Genomic DNA, 23,120 nt, shown 5'->3' with positions numbered 1-23,120 from the left:
GGACCCCGGGATCATGACCTGAGTCTTAACCAACTGAGCCACCCAGGTCCCCCCTTTTTACTATCATAAATACTGTTTTTTTTTGTTTTGTTTTGTTTTGTTTTTTAAGTAAACTCTACCTTCAACGTGGGGCACAACCTCGCGATCAAGAGTCAAATGCTCCTCCAACCGAGCTAGCCGGGTGCCCCCATCCTGTTATTCTTAATGGCAGCTCCCATTTACTGAGCACTACTGCATGCCAGGCCCTAGATTAAGCATTCATGTAATCCCCAGAGAGCCCTCCAGTCACTGTCCCCACCCCCATTTCATCCAAAAAGGAAACACATTTCACAAAGATCACAGAGCTACTAAGTGGCAGCCCAGTGTCCAGAGAATGTCCTCTCTGGCATTTCCTCTGCTACTAGGCGGGCAGGTGCAATTCCAACGCAGCCAGGCTTCCTAGCACTAGCCGGGCAATGCACCCAAGTTAGCCACTGGCCAAACCCTCCAAGAGGATGCCCAACAGCAGACTCTAGTTTCACAAGCTTTGTCAAGACTGAGTATCTCGACCCAATTCCTCATGCTTCTCCTAGGATAAAGCAGAAGTTAGACTTCCTCGCAGCATTAATATCCCCCTCCTACCTCCCCTTCTGTCTCTCTCCAGCCCCAATCCCCAAGGACAGCCAAGGACTGTTGGCGAGACACTGTCTTAGACCCACGAGCCCAGACCAAAGGTAGAGAACACTGGCAACTTTGCCAACCCCACACTACGGTTTTTCTGTGCTCCTTTTGATCATCTGTGAGATCATTTTCAGAAAGAAAAAAAAAAAGTCATTTCCATTTCCAAGAGCCCCTTTGGAACAGAGTACAAATCTTGAAGGTTGTGGGGAGCTGTTCCACAGACACAGAACTTCCAACAGGAAAGCAGAAACCACAGTGCCCTTTGAGAAAAGGTCTCAAAACACGGGCACAGCCAGCCCTGAAGATTAGTTCAATATGGAGAGGGCTCTCCTCAGCCAGCGATGGGCTCCCAAACCAACCCAGAGCCCACCAGCTGCCTCGATGGACCAACCAGGCTCTCCGTGACCCACGAGGCTGCGCAGAGCTCGCTCACCCACTGGTCACGGCCACGGGACTGTACTATCTGCTCTATGCTAAGGGAGTGAAGGGTGCTCTGGGTCCTTTATTTTGTTGGAGAAAGGAAGAGGGAATATAGAGGAGTCCAGGGAGGTAGTGACTATAAAGTTGGGAAATCATATTTTGTTGTTTGTTGTTGTTGTGTTTTTTTTTTTGTTTTTTTTTTTTTTTTTTTTTTTTTGAAAGAGGAGAGTAGTCAAGAGATCGGAACTAGGGCAGATCCATCTGGGATATTTATTTATGGCCACGCATGGGGAGCTCTGCACGCAGCGTGTGTCTATCTGACACTTGTTGCAGTGACAGCGTCGCATCCCCGGGGAGACGGGGAGACGGGCAGCCCTGGCAGCCGTGTCACGCTCCAGCGAGTTGGCAGCTTTGCCTTAGATCTTCTGGCAAATACTTGCCAATGGCTCAGATGGAAAGGTAACCTCTTAATTAGAAAAGATAGGAAAGAAACATCCATGGAGAAATGGAAAACAGAGCAGCAGCATCCAACAACTGGTGTGGGGCGGGCACACCAGGGAGGAAGAAGGGTTCCGGACTTGGGGAAAAGAGTCTGGAACAAATAGGAAAAAAAAAAAAAAAAAACAAGCTCTGGCTGATTTCTGAGAAGCGCCCCCTTTCCCTGGCCACCTCCGAAACCAGGGGAGAGTCTTCAGGGAGTGGCCGGGGAAGGGAACAGACAACCCAGCTAAATTCCAACGGCAGCCAAGGAAATTTAGAGCCTTCTGGCTGCTATTCAGCAAACTAGACAAAGACGTAGTAAATGGCAAAGAGAAAAAGGAAGCGCACGTAATCCTCCATCAACACAAGTTCTTGAACGCGGGCCCCTCCTCTGCTCAGGCCTGATGGCTGATTTGGTTTCCCTTCCCAAGCCCTGGGGCCTTTCCTGCTTTCTCTCTCCTGGAGGCTTTTCGGCCACCAGCATTCCCAACAGCCCTGAGTGCCTCAGGTTCCTCCCTATAAGCCAGGCCACTGGGACAAACTCTAGTCCAGAATGGCCCGGAATCTCCTCTCCCTTCACCCCAGTGTACCCCCACTTCAGGCTGGGACAGCCCTGAGGTCGGCCTTTAGAGATCCCAAAAGGGATGGCCTGTGGCTGAGCAGAATTCAAACAAGGGGTCTGGGGCGCCTGGAGGGGGCTCAGTTGGTGAAGTGTCTGCCTTCCGCTTGGGTCGTGATCTCGGGGTCCTGGGATCAAAGCCCCATGGAGGGCTCCCTGCTTATCAGGGAGTCTCTGCTTCTCCCTCTCCCCTTCTCCCCCGCCAGCTCGTGTGCTCTTTGTCTCTCTCTCTCAAATAAATGAATAAAATATTTTTTAAAAAATAAAAGAAGGGATCTAGAGCTGCCTCTTCCTACAAGACAGTCCAGGCTCCCAACCTCAGCCACTCTGCGGCCACAAGAGCGTTGCTGCTTAAGGCATCTGGGAACCTCCCGACAGCCCGAGAATCACCTTTTCAGTAATAGTTAAGAAAAACCCGTAACTGTCAAAACTTCCCTTCAACATCCCGAGTGCTCTCCAAAGGTGGGCTGCTCTCTCACACAGGGATTTCTCAGCAGAGGCTGTGGGTTCCTCACACGGGCACATCCTAATTATTCACCGGGGGTCAGAAGGTCTGGCTGCAGTGAGGAGCCTGGGCTAGACACCTGCTCAAAGTCTCTCCCGTGGCCCGTCTGTCTGTAAAGGAAGTGGGGGCACCTTCTGTTGCATAAAAACGTGGGCCCAAGCATGTGAGGTCTCTGGCGGAGCATTTAACTTAAAATCCAAACACCTTTCAGATTCACACAGAAAGCTGCAAAATCACCTAATAAGGAAGACAGAGCAAGGTCCACAGACTGGTAAACCTGACTATAACCAGGTTAGGTTATTTTAGAATCTGTATCTGTACTGACTTATACCCAAATCAGAAAGGGACTGGCCATCCGTGGAAGCAGAGAGATGCGGAGTCTTAGAAGCAAATATGGATTTAGCCCGTAGAGGCACAGACCAGAGAAGCCTTTGGCCCAAGACTCGCTGCCAAAGCCACCTGACAGGGGACATCCTTTCTGGGGGTGAAGGCGGCCATCAGGCCTCTTGGCCTGGTTCTCTAACACAAGCGTTACTTGTACCCCTTATTTTGAATTAACAAATCATAATAGCCCTCTTGCTCATCCTTTCACTCCGATTCCAAGCCTGCCCCACCACGTCCTGTGCTATGCTCACAAGGTCTGCTTCCAAAGGGCCAGTCGCCAAAAGCAAACCACAAACCACCCCTGAGACCCTCCCCATTTCGACAGGACCACCTTGGGAGCAGCGCATCTCACACTGGAGTCTGAGACACAGCCTGAAGTATCCCTGAGAACGCCAGGTCGATGGCTGGGACCAGCTGCTCTCAAACTCAAGCTGCTTCAGAATCACCCAGAGGGTTTGTTAAAGCACACATCCTTGGCCTTAACCCCAGAATTTCTGGTTCAGGGGTTCTTAGGTCGGGCCTGAGACTCTGCATTTCTCTGGCATTCCCAAGTGAGCCTGATGCTGCCGGTCTGGGGACCACACTTCAGGACTCACCGGCCTAGACCATTCGAATAATCCAGGACACAGAGCGGGAAACCAAAAATATGGTCACTGGCCTGAGAACCCCAAACAATTCACTCTCCTGCAAAAGGACCATCACCTTCTAGCTGAGTAGAAGTGAACCCCTTAGGTGAGCACCAACCACATGCCAGGATCTAGACGAGCACGTTGCCCCCACGTGATCCAATTCTCAATCGACAGAGGAAGGCCTCAGCCAAATGAATGGTGTCATTGTAACAATAATAATTATTAAAAATAACGGGCCAATAAATCATCTTGATCAGAAGGGTCAAGAGTCAGTGACCAACACCGAGAGGTCAATTACAGGATCAGTGTGAGCTCACCTCCCCTCTGGCCCCAGGCCTCTGTCACGGAGGAGGAAAAGGGAATTTAGCCAGCAACCCGGGAGAGAGCAAGAATTTCTGGAATCTCTTATCTTCCTCTGCCAGCCCAAACACAGATCCTTAAGCAACTCAGTAAATCAAAGTATACACACCAAGAGTCCTGGGAGGCCCAGGCCTCTCCTCCCACGGTCCCTCCGAGCGGGAGCCTGCAGCAGCTGGGGCAGGACCCCGTGGCGGCCGAGGCGGGGTGTGTGGAAACAGAAGCGGAGTGGCTGTCCCGGCAGCAGACCTCTGCACTGCAGGGCATTGCGCAGGAGGCACTTTCTAGCAGGAAAGGCTCCCAGGGGAAGAGCACCCAGAAAGAGTCGCGACAACACTGCCCAGGGGAGGTTCAGGGGTCCTTTCCAACCCGCGTGCTGTTGTGTGAACACTGACAGTGGTGTGTGCCCACGCTGAAATGCTAAAGGATAATCCAACTGAGGCCAAGAGCAGAGCTGCTTTATTAAACAAGGCTGACGTGGCCAAGCTCAGCTGTGAGGTGGTGGGTGGTGCTGGTGGGGGCCACCTCCATCAGGGCTCCTCCTCGTTCAGGACTCCAGGAAAGCAACACAACAGAGACTCCCTGGCTTCTGGAAACAGATGCTATTTTCCAAAACCCAGACTAGGCCTGGCCTAGCAGCACACCCCTCCTCTTCCACTGCCGTGCGCACAACCACCAGAATTTTACCAATGCCTGAAGTATGTTCAGGGAGGAGAGAAACCCTGGGGTTGCCGAGTCCATCCAAGCAGGGAAGGCTGGCTTGTAAAACGAGAGCTTGAATTCAGCCTGGAGATCGGGGGAGCCAAGTATCTGCAGGGCTGCAACCACAGGAAAGGGATGAACCCCATTCTGTGCGCACCTGGCCAGGGAAGGGCAGAAAGTAGGGCAGTCGCTACAAAAGTCACATTATTTTCGTAACCGCCACAGAAAGCAAAGCTCCACACAATCTCATCTGGTGCCAACATGCAGCCCTGGGTTATAAAATGGTAGGAAACTCCTCCCTGGCCGTGGCCTGGAAGTTCCTGCATGATCTGGGCCTGGCCGTCTCTTCAGCCTCATGCTCCATGAGAATTTTTCTCCTGTTGCTGGAAGAGGCCAAGCTCACGCCTGCCCCCAGTCTTGTATGCGCTGATCCCTCAGCCATGAACGACTCTCGGCAAGGCCAACAAAGGTCAAGCAAGGCTGGCTCATGGTCAACACCCAGGCTTCCTCCAAAGGTCTTCGCAGGCGGCCCCAAAAGAGCCCACCCCGCCTTCCCCTTGGTCACATCACTGAATTTTCCTCACAGGACTGAACTGCTACCTGACATCACCTTGTTCGTGATGTATTTGTACTGTAACCAGTCGTCCCCACCGTAAGTTCCATGAAGGCTAGAGACCTCCTCCGTCTGCTTCCCAGGGCCTAGAATGCTAGCAGATAAAGCCACTCGAACACTCGTTGATGAATGAGTATTTGTTAAAGAAATGGCTTGTGCCCGGTGTTTTAAGTATGAGGAGCCTGGCTCTGTGTGCAAAGGTGTGTTCTTTGGCATCTAAATTATAGAAAACTAGCTGCCTAAGAATTAGCAGACCACTGACAAAAATACGCCAGCTTTTCCGTAATAACTTGTTAGCAGAACTAAATAAGCACCTTAAACTTTTTCCATGTTTTGAATAATGCCTGCCTAGATATTTTTGCTTTTTACAATGGCAGCTTCAAGGGATAATTTGGGGTGGCTATTAATACCCAATACACGTCTGATGTATGAAGGATCACTCTCAGACCTTCTATTGTAAGGCGAAATGACAGGATATAAATACCACAACACACAGACTACGACACAAATCCAAACTTGATATATTTGTGGAACATGCTGAAATAATCCTAGTATTGGCCAATGGTTTCAATTTTGAAGAAAAAACAAAAGCCCTTATCTCCCTGGTATTGTTAACAAAAGTTCCTGCACTTCAGGGGTGACATAATGATCCCACCACAATGCGGTCTACCTCCAGCCTGCCTGTCACTTCTCCCAAAGATTCAACAGTGGCCAACCAGATCGCGCTCTGCGCCAAAGCTGAAACACTCCAGCTATTCTCAGTGTTTGCCAGACTTGGGTCTCAGGCCACGTGACACCCATGAGCGGTGGGCCCGCACGCGAAAAAGCCCATTTCAATAAAGCCAGTGGTCCAGGTCTTAGAAGGGACATTAACAGTAGAGCATTAATCAAGCATCATGAAAACGGCCTATAAAGAGACTGCATGATGGGCCCAACTCCAGCAATAGAAATCAAGGAAGAATTCTCACAGAGCACAAGTCTGCGGAACAGAATACTGAGCAAGCTTCCCAACAGGCCACAGATAATTTGCAAAAATGGTTGCAAAGGGCATCATTTGCTTATGCAAAATAGCATCTTTTATCTGAAAACTCCAGGGTGCCATTTGCCCAGGGGCTGTTCCTGTTGAGATCCTAAACAGGAGTGAGAATCAGGGGACCGGGGTGGCTCAGCGGTTGAGAGTCTACCTTTGGCTCAGGTCATGATCTGGGGTCCTGGGATTGAGTCCCACATCGGGCTCCTCTCAAGAGCCTCCTTCTCCCTCTGTCTGTGTCTCTGCCTCTGTGTCTCTCATGAATAAATAAATTTTTTTTTTTTTTTTTTTTTTTTTAGAATTAGAATCAGTCCCAATTTTCAAGAGTCCAGCTCCTTTCTCCACCGGCCAGATAAGAAAGCCGTCAATGGGCAATCGGATTGGTTGACTTTAGGCTGCTAAGAGATCCCCCTGCTACAAGAGGCCTCCTCACATTGAGAATGGCAAGCTAGAGATGAAGACAACAGGAGGGTATAGCACCGTATTTCTGAGGCCCTGGAGACTCCTCCAAATGCTCTCTTAGCTCTGTTCTCTACACGGCTGTGTGAGTATAGCTGAATCAGGCAGGGGCACACACAGATTGTTTTCCATCCAGCGCACCACGTGGCATCTCAGACACGGAGAAGTTCTCAATCAGGGCAGCAGACAAGTGGTCGTGGGCTCTGGACACCTGCTGCCACAGCAAGGCCACTCTGAATCAGATTCCAGCTCACCATCAGGGACCTTTGTTTCCATGAACTACTCCATGTCCTCTCTTCAACTAGCTTCACAGATCTGTAACACACCGCGGCATGCTGGACAGGATGACGGCGAACCCAGCACACTCTTACACCCAAAGGATATGATGGGGGTTGGGGGGCAGGGGGGACGATGTGGCAACGTACGTATCAAAAGCCTTAAGATTCTACATACCCTTGAATGCAACAATTCCATTTAGTAATTTAGTCTAAAGGAATAATTCTGAACGGATTCAATGATAGAACTACAAGGATATTGACAGAGAGCTACGAGAAACTAGAAACAAGCTAAATATCAAACAACATCGTCCTGGTTAAATAGTTATGCTATATCCATCTACGAGAACGTAAATATACTTGCCATTAAAAGCAATGCTTTCAAGGACTAATGCCATGAAGCAATCTTATAAAATATTAACTGAAAAAAAAAAAAAAAGGCTGCAAAACCTTCTACAGGACAAGATCTTTTAGTTAAAAAATATTCCTTTTTTGTTAAAATTACATCCTATGAGATATACACTAAAAAGCTTTACTGTGGCTATTTCTGGCCAGTGGGATCGCTGGCAAGTTCTGCGTTCTTTTTCTCTCCCCACCTCCAAACTTTAGAACACTTTGATACAATAAATGTGAAACAGGCTTCATACCAAAGAGAACAGGGGTTATTATTTTAAAATAATTCACTGCACCGTGGAAACATCTCACAGGGTTTAAACACTCATCTGTGGGAGACAATCACAACATCTCAGAGGCAAGCACAGTGACATTAAGATTTCTGCCCAGAGACATGCGTTATAACATGGTGCCAGCCAAAATGCCGTCTCACTGTGTGTTTCCTGAGGTCTTGAACAAATGGTGCCAGATATAGACACATCACACCAGGACTGCCCTATCTTGATGCCATAATTATAAGTGTTATTTTAACATTTGCAAATTATACATATATATGTGTGTATTGTGCGCGCTTGCGCACACACACCACACACACACACACACACACACACACACACACACACACAGAGTAAAGAAAAGCAACTCTGAAAGAAGGAAAGAACTGGCTTTTCTGGTCCCAGGCAGAGCTTATCATCCAGCTCAACCCCTCTCATGATGTACTCCTGGTGAATCTTGGGAACAACTTCAGAGCCTCACTGTCTCCTGGAAGAGACAGGACATGTCAGCCAAAGGTTCAGAATCGAAATCTGATTCTAGAGAAGGAGGTAGTGTGTGTGCATTCTTTCTAGACTCTGCGTGCAGAAGCTTTTATGTGTCCTTCATCACAAATCCCATGACATTCCTCATTATTATTTTGACTTTTACACCATGGGCAACACTGTTACTAGAAATTACATCACAATCCCTTTTTTTTTTTTTTTTTTTTTTAATTTTTATTTATGATAGTCACAGAGAGAGAGAGAGGCAGGCTCCATGCACCGGGAGCCCGACGTGGGATTCGATCCCGGGTCTCCAGGATTGCGCCCTGGGCCAAAGGCAGGCGCCAAACCGCTGCGCCACCCAGGGATCCCCACAATCCCCTTCTTAGGGATCCTAGCAGCTCTGGGAGACCGTTTGTAGACGGCTCAGACAGCAAAAGTCCCTGCCGTTGGGACGTGCTGTCCCAGTGTGCACGGCAGGTTACCATACCTCAAGCCCAGCCTGAGGAAGGAGTCCAGCCCCTCAACTATGTGGCTGTTCAGATCAACCCCATCAAGACTCTATAGTTCTTCAAGTCACCAAGTTAGCCAAAAGAGAAGAGTAATCTGTGAAAGCAACAGGTTCTGGAAGGTGGAATCAGGTTAGCATAAAATGAACACAAGCTGCCAAGTAGTGTCACCAAATGGACCCTGGGACAGGCAGGATAATGCTCCCACCCACACAAGGACATCCACGTCTCCATCTCCAGAACACTTGAACAGGTTGCTTTATCAGCCAAGGTTCTTGGCAGGTGTGATTAAATCAAGCGCCCTTCTGGGGTGCCTGGGTGGCTCAACTCAGTCAGTTGAGCATCACACTCTTGGTTTCAGCTCAGGTTATGATCTCCGTGAGATCGAGCCCTACATTGGGCTCCGCACTAAGCAGGGAGTCTGCTTGAAAATTCTCTCCCTCTCCCCTTCCCTCCACCCACACGAGCACATACGCACTGTCGTTCACACGCTCGAGCTCACACACTAAAATAAATCTTTAAAAAAGAAAAAAAAAATTCTTCTACGGAGAAATTATCATGGGTCATCTAGCAGCCCAATGTAATCGCAGGGTCCTTAAAGCTGGCAGAGGGAGGCAGAAGAGGAGCATCAGAGAAGTGTCCGTGGAAGAACCATCAGAGGCGTGACAGGGCTGACTTTGAACACACAGAGGGGAAGGGCCCCGGAGCCAACAGGTATCAGCAGAGCCTTCCGAAGCTGGAAAAGGCAAGGAAATGATCTCCCTCAGCAAAGGACACAACCCCGCGGACACCTCGATTTTAAGCCAGTGAGACCCACATCTGACTGCAGACCGAACGATCACAAATGTACACTAAGTCATTAAATTCGTGGTGATTTATTACAACAGCAATAGAAAATAATAGAGAGATGGTGCTGACTGCTCAACAGCTGGGATCCTACGACCCACTGCCACACAGGAGCGACGCTGCAGCCTGGGTGTCGCCCCAGCCAGGCTCAGGGAGCTGCGGGCACGCGGGGCGGCCTGCGCAGACCCGGGGCCGGGGGGGCGCCAAGGACACTTGCTGGAACGCCCCACAACGTGGAAAAGCGAGGTTCAAATCCCAGCTCCACTCACCAGAAGCCGGTGACTCCATCCTTAAACTGGAGGAAGGCTTGAGCATTGATTTGCTGTCGTACTCCTCCCTTCGTTCCGACACGACTACACGACGGGATGACGTCCTTCACCGCGGACCTGCACGCCCACGACTACACGAGGGCAATCTCTGCAGAAATTATTCAGGGGCTGACGTGTTCTTGGAGCGGTTTCTTAATATTCAAAGACATTCACATCCTCTTTGGAAGCCAGTTGCTTGTCAGCAGGCTGGTTGTTTTTCTCGCCAGTGACGAGCGGATCCAACCTTGCCCAGTCCTCATTTGTCCGGGGAGGTTCGAGCAGCTCTCCAGCAACCCTTTTATTGACTAACTGGAATCCTGACATCTTCTGCAAGATTTGCAATTTCACTTCGAAATGTATTTGCATCAGATTTGCATCGTGCTGCTGCAGTGGAAAGAAAACAGGAGCCAAGGGCCCTTGAGGATGGACCAGAAGAGATGTCAGGTGTTGGGGGGAGAAGCCGAACGGGGCGGGCTTCAGCTTTCTACTGCTTCGTGACAAATTAGCACAAATTTCGGGGCTTACCAAAAACCATGTTTATTTTCTCCATTTCCCTGGAGCCAGCTTGAGCCCTCTGCTCGGGGTCCCACCGGCTGCCATCACAGTGCGGCCCAGGTGGTGTTCCACTCTGCACCCCGGGTCCTCTTGCAAGCTAAGCTCCCCATTGTTGGCAGATTTCAGTTCCCTGCAGCTGGACTAGAGGACGGAGGCCCCTATCCTCTGGCTGGCTGGCGGCTGGGGGTCACTCAGCTCCTACGCACTGCCCCACTTCCTTTCCACAGGACCCCTCAGACACAGCGGCTCTTCTAAGCCTTCAGGAGAAGCTCTTGCTCCAAACAGTCTACTATAAAGGGACACAATCTCGATGGGGGAGTGGGAGGGAGGTTAATACAAGGACATGATGCACTGGGGGGTCACCTTACGGCACATTCGCCATTAGGACCATTTGATTGATTGATTTTTAAAGATTTATTTATTGGAAAGAGTGAAAGAACGCAGTGGGGGAGGAGCAGAGAGGGAGAGAGCGTCTGAAGCAGGCTCCGCACTGAGCCCCATGAGCTTGATCTCATAACCCTGAGATCATGATCTGAGCTGAAACCAAGAGTTGGACACTCAACCGACAGCACCACCCAGGTGCCCCAGGGCCATTTTATAAGCAATCAGTTCATCAGTGAAGGTGCAGATGTTATGAACGCTGTTGCTTTCCTAGGCGACCCCATAATTCCGAAGTCCTGAGAAGGAACCCGTGCACAGTAAGGACGCCTGGTCCTCACCCTCAGATCCATGCTCTTCATTCCCGCCCACTGTGGCTCCACTGGGGCCCAGCATTTCCTGCCAGCACGAATGAAGGTGTCTAATCTTGTTCTCCCCTCGATCCATGCTCTACTCTGCCCCTAGAAAGGGCTCAGTATCACACACCCCTTCCTCACCGTGTTTTCATCTGCTTAAAAGGCATCCACAGGTCCCCAGCAGCAGCAGGAGAAAGTCAAAGCTTCTTTGTGGGCAAGGCAGTGCCTTCATGTCTTGTGGCCGGAGGAATCCAGTGCCACATGCCTCTCTCTCCAGCCTGCCCTGTGCTCTCCCCCCTCGAGAGTCTGGGGACCCCTCCGCCTGGATTTCCCTCCCCTTCGTCCATCCTTCCAACCCAAGCTCCAGGATCCCGGCTTCTGTGAGGCCAACCTTGGCTCCCCCAGGGGGTCCTGCGTGATCTTTCCCATCTACAGAGCATTTACTCTTCTGTGCTACAATATTTACTGGTTTTCAGGCCCTTCTCGCCATACTGGGGGCATCTAGAGGCCAAGAGCTCCTTTTTTCCTTCCCGTATCTCTAGTACTGGGGAATGGGCAACAGTAATGGTATTTGAATTAATCCTATTTCTAGCACAAGGGTGGCAATTAAGAGTCCAGGTTATGAAACCACACAGCCTGGGTTTGAAGGACGGCTACACCACTTACTAGCAGCATGACTCAGAGCAGGTTACTCAACCTCTCCGTACTTTGGTTTCATCATTTCTAAATTTAAAAAAAATTGATAGAGATTTTTCAACTCTAAAATTTCTTTAAAAGAAAAAAAAAAGAATACCTACTTTAGGAGATCACTATGAGGAATAATATTGTTAATAATTTATTAAAATAAAGTTCATATTTGTGAAGGACTCAGACAAAGGTACGGAGAGGATGGGGACAATACAAATATTTGTGAAGTGAAACAAACACGCCACAACCACGTGATGCGCAACGGTGAGAAAATCATCCCAACAAAGGAGAGATGTCACACAGATCGGGGGGGTGAGCCAACGGTTACAGTGTCCTCATGGATGTTGTTCCAAACAAACAAGAAAAGGCACAAATAAAACATAAACTATGACAGGAGAGAGAAAGCAGAAACTGCAAAATCCTAATAATTCAAGTACCTGAGTGACAGGCATACAAGGAACTCACCTCATCTGCTTTTACAAATTTGACAACTTCCAGAATGAAAACAACTTAAGCCTGAATCAGCCAGCAGCCTGGCCCAGCATCCAGGGAGAGTCAAAGCATCAGGGCAAGGCCCTGCCTCTCACTCGCCCAGGAACCACCCTTCCTGCAGCAGTTCCCACGCAGCCGTGCATCCCAGGTGAGCCCAAGGACACGTCACCCCAGCCCATGCCTCCAAGGCCACGTGCATGTCACCCCCAAGTCGTGCCTCCCTCCAGAGATGGCGTGGGGGACCGAGAAGCTCGGCCATCAAGAGCTGGGTTCAATCTCATGCTAACTCTGTCACTATTTAACCTTCTCGACCTCACTTTGCTCATCTCTAAAATGGAAAACTTCGCCTCCTAAGGTCACTATGAGGATTAAACAGATGAAAAAGTAGCATACTGTTTGCTACATGGCAAGTAGTCAGTGCAGGTGTCTTAAAAATAAAACAAAAGCAGGGGTGACTGGGTGGGCTCAGTCCATCGAGTCTCTGCCTCCCACTCAGGTCATGATCCTGGGGTCCTGGGATCGAGTTCCACATCACTCCCTGCTCAGTGGGGAGCCTGCTTCTCCCTGTACCCCTCCACCCTGCTCGTGCTCTCACTCCCTCTTCTCTCTTTCTCTCTCAAATAAACAAGTCTTAAAAATAAAACAAAAGCTAGTGCACGGAGGATGTTGAAGCTTAACACCTGGACAGGCCAGCCACCTGCCCCCATAAATATAGGGCGTTCTGGGCCTGGGCCTCTTCACACCAGTGACTGGGTAACCAGAGCACACAGCTCACCTACCTGGAGAACAGACTTGCCACCTCAATGTGACCCGAAGGCCTGAAAGGGCCACAGGTGAGCCACCAGCCCCTCCCCAGAGTCACAACGGGGTGAAGGGCTCAGCTGCAGGAAACTCCCCAGGACTGCTGGCCCTCCTGCCACACCCAAGGTGAAAACAGCTTCAGGGATCACGTTAAGCTCCTAGTCAACACCATGGAGGGATCCTCAAGGCTCCACTAAGCCCCGACTCCTGCAAAGCTGTTCCAAATCACAAGGTCACCCTATTTTCCCCATATTACCTCCCAGAATTAAAAAATAAATAAATAAAAGTTGTCAGCAACGCAGGTGGCAATGCGTGCCACTCAAAGAAAAACAGGAAAGCAGGTCAGTAGATGGGCAGCTCAGCAACAGAACTGGTCGTTTTCAGAGCGTGCTGACATTTTCCAGGTGAAATGAAGGGGAGGTGGAAGCCTCCAGGCATTTATCCTGAAAACTTAGGTTCACATAAAAAATCTGCACGGGAATGTTTATCGAAGCTTCACTCATAATCACCAAACTCTGGAAGCAACTGGGACATCCTCCAGTGAGGAAGGCTGAACCTACGAACGGCGGCCGGCCCACGGCACCGAGGAATACTACACAGCAGTGAAGAGCCACGAGCTGCCAAGTGACAAAAAGGCCTGGAGGACTCTTGAGTGCACATGGCTCAGAGACAGAAAGAAGCCAGTAGGACAAAGCCACACACTGTGATTCCAATCACAGGACAGACGTTCTGGAAAAGGCGAAGCTAGAGAGGTTGTGTCCACAGTGGCCGCCAGGCATGTGCAAATAGGGGGAGCCGAACAGGTGAAGCAGAGGATTACTTAGAGCAGTGAGGTTAGTCTGTAGGACCCGGTGATGGCAAATACGAGACATCTAAGCATCGGTCAAAAACCCAGAGAACTCCACAGCACAAGAGTAACCCTTAATATACGCAATTAAGACAGAAATCACTTGGGAGGTTGGGGGGCAGGGAAGAGGGGGGACAAGCCGGGGTGGAAGGACAAACTACAGAAGAATCTAAACGTGTCACAGACGTATGAAACCGCCCCCCCCAGGGAGGTGGGGGTAGAAGTGCTGGCCCAAGTAACGTGGGAGCCTGACCGTGGAGTCTACAGAGCTAAAGGCAGAAGCAAGTACACGTGTACGTACGAGAGTGGACCGGCGTGTCCCCATGGGGCCCGGGTTCACAGCTTACACCACTGCACTGGAACTGGACAATGAAGGGAGCGCACGGTGGGAACCAGTCCTCTCACCGTGGGAGGGGGAGAATGAGGAGGGTGGAACGAGTCCAGGGGTAATGGATCAGACCTGGAGCCCACAGCATCTTGGATTCCTGACCCCCTTCTCCAGTGAAAGGAACTAGGGCTCCCTACAGAAATGGCGGATTCTAGAACTAGGTCAGGAAATCTACAACATGAGCCTGGAGCATCTTGTAGGGCCAGAAAATTATTTTTTAAAAAAAAGTGCCCCCCAAAGACCCCCATATGCTGATAGGGTTCTATCACCCAAGTGAATGAGCTCTCCGTGGTCAGAGCAGGAACAATGTGGGCGATAGAATAAAGTCGCAGTTATAATCCAAAGCATGAAATAAGTCTTAGTGAGTCTACACGGACATAACTCAATGCCTGACGAAGTGCATGGGGGAGAAGAGACGATCTCCACGCAGAAGTCCATGCAGCCTACGTGGGTACCCTGCCCTTAAGGAAGCAGAACACAACTCCCCGCTCTAGCTGTGGGTGACAGGGACTGTCCCTTCCAGAGAGGACAGTATAGAAAGTGAGAAAAACTCACTTCAGAATCACTACCTCGAGTCACGTGATCAAGGTTCACATCAACAGGGATCAACGGTATGGACAGAACCGGCCCGAGACAGACTGTGGTGGGAAGGACACTGTTCTTCTTCCCCAAACACGTTACTCAGGACCAAACACCAGCAGCAACCGGGTAGCTCAGTGGTTGAGCATCTGCCTGTGGCTCAGGGTGTGACCCGGGAGTCCTGGGATTGAGTCCCACGTCGGGCTCCCTGCATGGAGCCTGCTTCTCCCTCTGCCTGTATCTCTGCCTCTCTGTGTGTTTCTTATGAATCTTTTTTTAAAAATTAGAAAAAAAACAAAAAAACACCAGACAAATCCCAACTGAGCGGCACTCTACACAACATGCCCAACAAGTAATCCTCCAACCTGTGAAGGTTGTCAAACACGAGGCAAGGCTGAGCAACTGTCACCGCCAAGAGGAGCTGAAGGAGACACCATGATTTAACATAACAGGACAGCTCAGACGGGATCCTGGAAAAGGGACGTTGGGAACAGCTAAGGAAACTCCACGAAGTAGGGACTTTAGTTCATGATAATGGATTGTTATCAGTTCATCCATTGTCATCCACAGGCCATACCAATCATTGAGGGGGAAAGGGGGTTGTCAGGGAGGCGGATATAGGAACCCCTGTACTTTCTTTACGGTAATTCTGTAAGCCTAGTAACATTTTATTTTATTTTTTTTTAAGATTTTTATTTATTCATGAGAGACACACATACACAGAGAGAGAGGCAGAGACACAGGCAGAGGGAGAAGCAGGGTCCATGCAGGGAGCCCGATGTGGGACTTGATCCCAGGACCCCAGGATCACACCCTGGGTCAAAGGCGGTGCTAAACCACTGAGCCACCTGGGCTGCCCGCCTAGTAACATTTTAAAGTAAAAAGCTTATTTAAACGAATTTAAAAAGCAGACTGCCACTGAGCAGAGATGAACTCCCCGTGTGTTTAGAGAAGAATGGGTCTTTGACAGCAGGTGGGGCAGCGCACTGCCTGGGTACCGGGCCACCAACCCTCAGCCTCCGTACCAGCCAGGCTACTCAGATGGCTCATGACACCCCCCGGCCCCCCACTAGCCCCCCCACCCAGATTCAACACAACTCTCACCCCTGAAAGCTCCGTGAGGACCACCCAGCTGGAGAGGTGTAGCACTCAGAACTGGCGCAGAGCTCGCTCAGGAAATGCTCAGTGTTAACCCTCCAGGAACTGAGCCCCATCCTGGCAGGGACACACGTGACCCAACAGCGTCACGACACTCAGGGAGTCCCAATTTAATAAGAACAATCCTATTACAAGGCAGGCTAACATACACCCGAGGAGAGAGAGAAACTGCAGCTGAGGGGCACCTGGGTGGCCTAAGCACGGTCAAGTGTCTGCCTCTGGCTCAGGTCATGATCTCAGGGTCCTGGGATCGAGACCTGCATCGAGCTCCCTCTCCCTCTGCCCCTCCCTCTACTTGTGCTCATGCACTCTCTGTCTCTGTCTTAAATAAAATCTTACAAAAAAAAAAAAAAAAAAAAAAAAAAAAAAAAACAGAAAAGAAAAGAAACAGCAGCAGAGTTGAGCCAGAGCTCAGAGAAATCAGAAGAATTTCCTAGCAAAGATTTTTATTTGAAGTGGACCTTGAAGACTGGACAGCAGGCAGGCAGCAGAGGCAGAGAATTCCAGAGAAAGGGAGGAAGAGGACAGGCAGGCCCAACTGGACACCACACGTTCAAAGACCACCAAGATAGTTTGCCCATAGAACTGGACAACGATGGATCCCTGGGTGGCGCAGCGGTTTGGCGCCTGCCTTTGGCCCAGGGCGCGATCCTGGAGACCTGGGATCGAATCCCACATCGGGCTCCCGGTGCATGGAGCCTGCTTCTCCCTCTGCCTGTGTCTCTGCCTCTCTCTCTCTCTGTAACTATCATAAATAAATAAAAAAAAATTAAAAAAAAAAAAAAAAGAACTGGACAACGATGGAAAAGAAATTTCGACGGGCACAGTGGAGCCAGCCCGGGAGGCCCCTGCCCGCCAGCGGAGAACTCCGTGTTTCGTTCACGGGCAGCAGGGAGCCACGGACGGCGATTGAGCAGAGCCGCGAGAGACCTCATGCTGGTCTAGCAGCCGTGTGCTGGAGGAGGAGCCCGCCAGCCCTGCCAGCACAGCCTCCCCGAGGCCGGATGCACACCTGCCCCACGCGCAGCGGTCCCGCATGCATACTCGGGAGGGCCTCCCCTCTCTGCACACAGGACACCCGGATTCTTTCTTAAAGCAGCAACTGAGTGCCCGCCTCCCCCCAACATGCAATTAAATGCAGGCGTGTCTGGGAATGGATTAAAGTGAAAATCATAAATCAATACCATGTCTTTCACTAAACAATCTGGCTACCGACTCCCCACCGGCCCCTTGGCAGGGTGTAGTTGTTTAGCGTAAAGGCAGCCAAACTCTTACTTAAATTAAGCGTCATCCCTGCGAAATGAAGAAGACCACATGAGCAAGCCAACAATGACATCTAATCGAGTTTGAGAAAAGGAGCTCTGTAGAAAAGAAAGCCGAGCGGGGAGACAAGGCTGGGGCAGAAGCCAGCAGGTGCCAGGAGAAGAGTCAGCTCAGGGCTTCCGATCAGTAGGGTGAGCGGTAAGCGAAGGCCGAGGGCCGCCCACCACCCATCCGCGGACAGCCTCCTCTGGAAGTGGCACCCGGCGCGGTTGCTGCTTAGCATCCCATGTGCTTTCCAAAATCCCAAGTCAGGAGATTGTAATTTTTTTTATTTTGACCTCAAAGTCCAAGGCCGAGAAGACCACCAGCCCAGCTCCCCACAAGGGACAGGATCGTGGGGTCTGAGCCTCACACCGGGCAGACAGCCCAGCCCCAAAGCAGGCCTGGTTTCGGCAATCACGCCTGAACCGAGCCAGACTGGATTCCAGCTCCGCACCACCTCAGCCCCTAGAAAGCCCCTTGCTCAATAAGGAACGTCAGCTTTCTACAGCATCCAGAGCAGACAAGCGTTCAGAGGCTCGGAGCCGCCTTCCGACCTGTTACCTTTCCTAGGACCTCATTCTTGGTGTTTCAGTGAACAAAGGAAGGAAGGGAAGGAGGGAAGGAGAGACAAACCAACCCAAACAGCCACGAGCTTCAGCAGGATCACAGCTCCCACATCAACTGCGCGTGGATTTCTAGGCCTTTGGGCTTCCGAGCAAGCAGGCGGCCTCCCCGGGGACCCTGCTGCCCCAGCCTCCCTCTGAGCAGCCTGATCCTGTTGATCAGCTTCTGCTGCAGCTGCACCAGCTGCGCTTGGCGGAGGACCAGGGGAGAGCAGGTCTGTTTGCAAGCCCCACCTGAGCAAACTGGCTCAACCAGCAGCTCTGGGGAAGCAGAGACGGGACAGAACCAGTATGGACAGGATGAAGCCCACGGGGACTACCGCGGACTCTGTGCAGGGAGAGGCCTGGCGGGGAGGTCAAGGCAGCATTCTGTGCTAACACACGATGTCCGACTACAGATGATCTGGAACGAGGGTACGTCCTGAGTGGGAACGTGGGTCTGCCTCAGAGACAGTGAGGACGGAGCCCAGGCTCTGGAGCCAGATTCCTGGCCATTAGGTGACCGTGTGACCCAGAGCAAGGCACTGAAGCTCCTCTTCATACAGCAGTTGGGAGGATTCAGGGAGGCACCACAGGCCAAGTGCTTAGAACAGCTCCTGTTACGCAACAACGAATGAGCCCAAGGATGGACTTGCTGTCATTGGTATATTTGAACTAGACTCTTGCTTCTTACAGGTGTCTGATGTCGGGGTCACCTGGAAGCAATGAAACCATCCCCTCCTTGTCCTTTCCTGGTTTTTCCATGAAGTGGCTTTCGGTTCATAACCCTAAAGAATTAAGGGGGCTCAGTCGGTTAAGCATCAACTCTCGATTTAGGCTCAGGTCATGATCTCAGGGTCCTACGATCGAGCCCCAGATCAGGCTCCACGCTCAGCAGGGAGGCTGCTTGAGATGCTCTCCCTCTGCTCCTCCCCCTGCTTGCGTGCATGTGATCTGCCTCTCTCTCTACAATAAATAAATCTCGGGGGGGGGGGGGATTAAGGAGGCACCAAATCAAGTTTTAAAATATTAGCAACAAATATACACCCAGAACTATTCAAACCGCCTTCTCTTCCAACTCCTCCTGGGCCAGGATAAACAAAGATCCACTTGGCACAAGCAAGCCAGGATGTGCATGCCCCCAGTTAACAAGCCCTGTGGTGAGGATACCATTGACAGCGGCCAAAAGGAATGCCAAATCCTCTCCAGAGGGTTAGTGGTTGAGGAAACAGCTAGTGTCACACTAACAAAGGTGATTCCCGCCAGTTAGACGGCAGGGTTGAGTTCACTGCGGAGGGGGGACTTGTCATTCCCGCAGACGACTGCCACGCGGCGAGACGCCTCTCCACGGGGACACAGGACGGGGCAGCGGGGGCAGGGGCTCGGGAGCGGCAGCCGCACTGTTATTTTTCACGCCATTGAAAAGCCAAGGGGCACCCGGGTGGATCGGTTGGTTAAGCATCTGACTCTTGGTTTCATGGGTTGTGGGCTCGAGCCCCGCCTCGGGCTCCGCACTCAGTGGAGGACTTGCCTGAAGATGTTCTCCCTATGCTCCATCCCCTAAACTCTTTCTCAAATAAATAATCTTTAAAAAGATAAAAAAAAAAAAAAAAGGGAGAAAGAGAGAAGGAGAGAGAGAAAGGAAAGAAAGGAAGGAAGAAAGAGAAAAAAGTCGGAGGAACAGGTGCCACGCAGACTAGGCACACACAGCAGGTTTTCCACCCACACCTGGAGATGGAAGCACCAGACCGAGCCCAGGCTGGCCACACCAGGGGGGACACTGTCCCCTTGAGGGGCCCTGCCCGAGGGGCCGGTGCCGCCCGTCTCACCGCCTTTTGGGTGCAACAGCCGCCTCCCTGCACGTGCACCTGACAGTCTACGAAGCCTTCACGCCGCATCTCCTCTAACCTGCACCAAGCAGCAACGAGGCCACAGGGCAGACGCCCCTCACTTTACAAGGGGGAGCCTACGGTCCAGAGATGTGAGCTTGCCCCAAGTCCCAGCCACGAAACAGGAAACACCCCGTGGGCTCGAGCCCAGAACAGCTCAGGGGGGGAACATTCCAGCAAAGGACAGTGGTAGGGCTGCTCAAGGCTTCCCCGCAGTCACATCCGCGGCTGGGATGGAGAGATGGGATGGGGCTCCCACGACCGCCGCGACGTCTGCCACGGGTCAGGCACGGCCGTGGACCAGACGCCCGTCCCCGCCGGTGGCTCCCACGGGGCTGACACGGCACCTGTTCTACTGAAGGAGAACGAGCAGCTGAGAAAGTCCCCCCTTGGCTCTTAGGAGGAGGACCACAGGCCGAGCCCCTGGGGACACAAGGACACGGCGGCCAAGGTGGAGATGGGGAGAGAGGCAGGAGCCAGGCCGAGTCCCGAGGACACAGACCCAGGCCCCGCAGAGCGGCGGGTGCTTCCCAGACCCAGGGGAAGGCAGGACCGCCCCATGGCCGGAGGCGCCCAGCAGACTCCAGCCTCCAGCCCACAGGCGACAAACCATCACCAAATGGTGTCAAGCAGGACCATTCCCTCAGCCTGGCCTTTAGCTGGAGGATGACGGGCAGGGCACGAGGATGCCGAGGTCTACTGCAAGAGTCCGTGCGGTGAAGGCCGCGGTCCTCCTCCCCAGGTCGGGGTTCACGGGAGACACACGTTTGAGAAACCTCTCAGAGGCACAAGTGGCAAAGATGAGCAGCGTGGGGACAGACACAGAAGGGTCTAAGGGGGTCCTAAGGTCTCTGGCTTCCATTCCTGCAGGGCTAAGACGCCTGCCCTGAGACAAGCCAACGTGAGGAGAAACAAGACTTGGGACAGAGTTCGCAGCAAAGAGACGAGACCGTGGAAAGGATGGGTTCCGTTCTTGCACATAGTGAACGCAAGGCGCCTTTGGCACGTCCAGGTGGGGGGTGTCGCACAGGATATATGTGTGACATATATAGGTCATATAGGTCTCAAGCTCTAAAAGGAAGTTTATAAAAATCAAATGATGGCCTTATTTACATCTAGCACTGGCTGCGTCTGGCAGTGTTCCCAGACCGGAGCAAGGCACAATCAGGGACACAGATGACGCTGCCCGGCCTGACATTTGGTAACGCAGGGCCTGGCAGCAGGTCGTCGGAGGACGTCTGAGCCAGGGGTAGGCAGGCGGCAGGCCCGTCCTGGTTCTGGCAAGACAACTGTACCCGGGTCAAGCTCTGGAGGGAGCCCCAGATGTCCCCCTTATCAGCCCTGTGACTCAGGGCGAGTGGCTGAGCCTCTCCAGGCCTCGGCTTCCTCATCTGTACAACGGGCTCACGATCCTGCCCAAGCCACACAAGAGTCGTGGGGAGGACCGAGGACTCGTGAAGCCCTCTGCCGGAGCCGGTCGCCGCGACACAGCGCAGTCTGTGTTCAAATTTGGTTATTACTGATAAGGACAAGAGTAAGATCATTAGTGTGAGTGAGTCATTTCCCCCTTGAGGACCCTTATCTGCAAAGCGGGGATAATCTTGCCTTTTACGGGGTTCCCGGAAACTAACATTAGGGACAGCGGACACGAGTGTGGACTTAACCATGAAGTGCTCGTAAGAAATGGATCGGACCTTTCAGCGGGGGTCAGAGAGGCGCTGGCCCCTCGGCTGTGCATCCCTGTCCTGGAGTCCGCGGCTCGGGATTCAGAGGAAACGGCCACGCACTACAGCCTGCGGGACGTGCCGAGCGCAAGACACCACAGGACAGCGTGCTACACAATCAGAACGGATCTGATATACGTTACGGTACGGATGGTCCTTGAAAGCATCCGACTTAGCGAAATACATCAGGGAAGGGCAAACATTGTGGGAGATTCCAGGAAGAATCTGGAATAGGCGAAATCGAAGAGACAGGAGGCAGGACAGCGGTCACCAGGGGCGAGAAGAGGCGATTAACATTCAACGGGTACAGAGCTCGGGCTGGGGACAAGGAAGAGGTTTGGGACACAGACAGTGCTGATGGACGCGGAGCCTCGGGCACGTATCTAAGGCCACGGAGCTGTACACTTACAAAGGGTTAAACTGAGGAGTATTTATCACGAATATCTAAAAAATCCACAGAGGTCCTCAAAACAAGGAGCGGCTGCTCGGTTACCAACGGCAGGAACGTGAACAAATGGTGTAGCAGCAATGACGGGGTCCTCGCCATCCTCCTGGCGCGACAGAGAAACCCTGCGGCCTCGGGCATTAAGTGGGTCGTGCACGAACCTGTGCGCTGGGCTGGGCAGTATTCAAATGCTCCCGCGGAAACAACCACATGATTTCTTTTTTTTTTTTTTTTTTTAACCACATGATTTCTTACTCCCGAGCAGAAACGGCTATAAAGACAGCTTCCTCACACCAGTGAGAATGGGGAAAATTAACAAGGCAGGAAACCACACATGTTGGAGAGGATGTGGAGCAAGGGGAACCCTCCTGCACTGTTGGTGGGAATGTGAACTGGTGCAGCCACTCTGGAAAACTGTGTGGAGGTTCCTCAGAGTTAAAAATAGATCTGCCCTATGACCCAGCAATTGCCCTGCTGGGGATTTACCCCAAAGATACAGATGCAGTGAAACGCCAGGACACCTGCACCCCGATGTTTCTAGCAGCAATGTCCACAACAGCCAAACTGTGGAAGGAGCCTCAGTGTCCATCGAAAGATGATGGATAAAGAAGCTGTGGTCTATGTACACAATGGAATATTCCTCAGCCATCAGAAACGACAAATACCCACCATTTGCTTCGATGTGGATGGAACTGGAGGGGATTATGCTGAGTGAATAAGTCAATCAGAGAAGGACAAACATTATATGGTCTCATTCATTTGGGGAATATAAAAAATAGTGAAAAAGGAATAAAGGGGAAAGGAGAAAAAAATGAGTGGGAAATATCAGAAAGGGAGACAGAACATGAGAGACTCCTAACTCTGGGAAACGAACTAGGGGTGCTGGAAGGGGAGGAGGGCGGGGGTGGGGGTGACTGGGTGACGGGCACTGAGGGGGGCACTTGACGGGATGAGCACTGGGTGTTAT

General features: G+C 51.6%; 1 protein-coding gene across 11 annotated transcripts in view; it reads right to left on the bottom strand.

Annotated features, from left to right (window-relative positions):
- The window catches only part of NOS1AP (nitric oxide synthase 1 adaptor protein), a 277,936-nt gene that overhangs the window by 165,888 nt on the left and 88,928 nt on the right, over positions 1-23,120 (bottom strand). The window contains exon 1 of one of the 11 annotated variants that reach the window (XM_077887289.1): positions 18,131-18,247. The exons of 9 other annotated variants lie outside the window; for them this stretch is intronic. The gene's annotated coding sequence lies outside the window, so the exon portion shown is untranslated. Of the gene's footprint in view, positions 1-18,130; positions 18,248-23,120 lie in introns of those variants that run through there. One more of the 11 variants, XM_077887292.1, reaches the window with a different exon arrangement.

Source organism: Canis aureus, chromosome 38 (assembly GCF_053574225.1).
Source record: "Canis aureus isolate CA01 chromosome 38, VMU_Caureus_v.1.0, whole genome shotgun sequence".
Taxonomy (NCBI): domain Eukaryota; kingdom Metazoa; phylum Chordata; class Mammalia; order Carnivora; family Canidae; genus Canis; species Canis aureus.
Note: the sequence above shows the minus strand (reverse complement) of the source record. Positions and strands in the feature narration are given on the sequence as shown.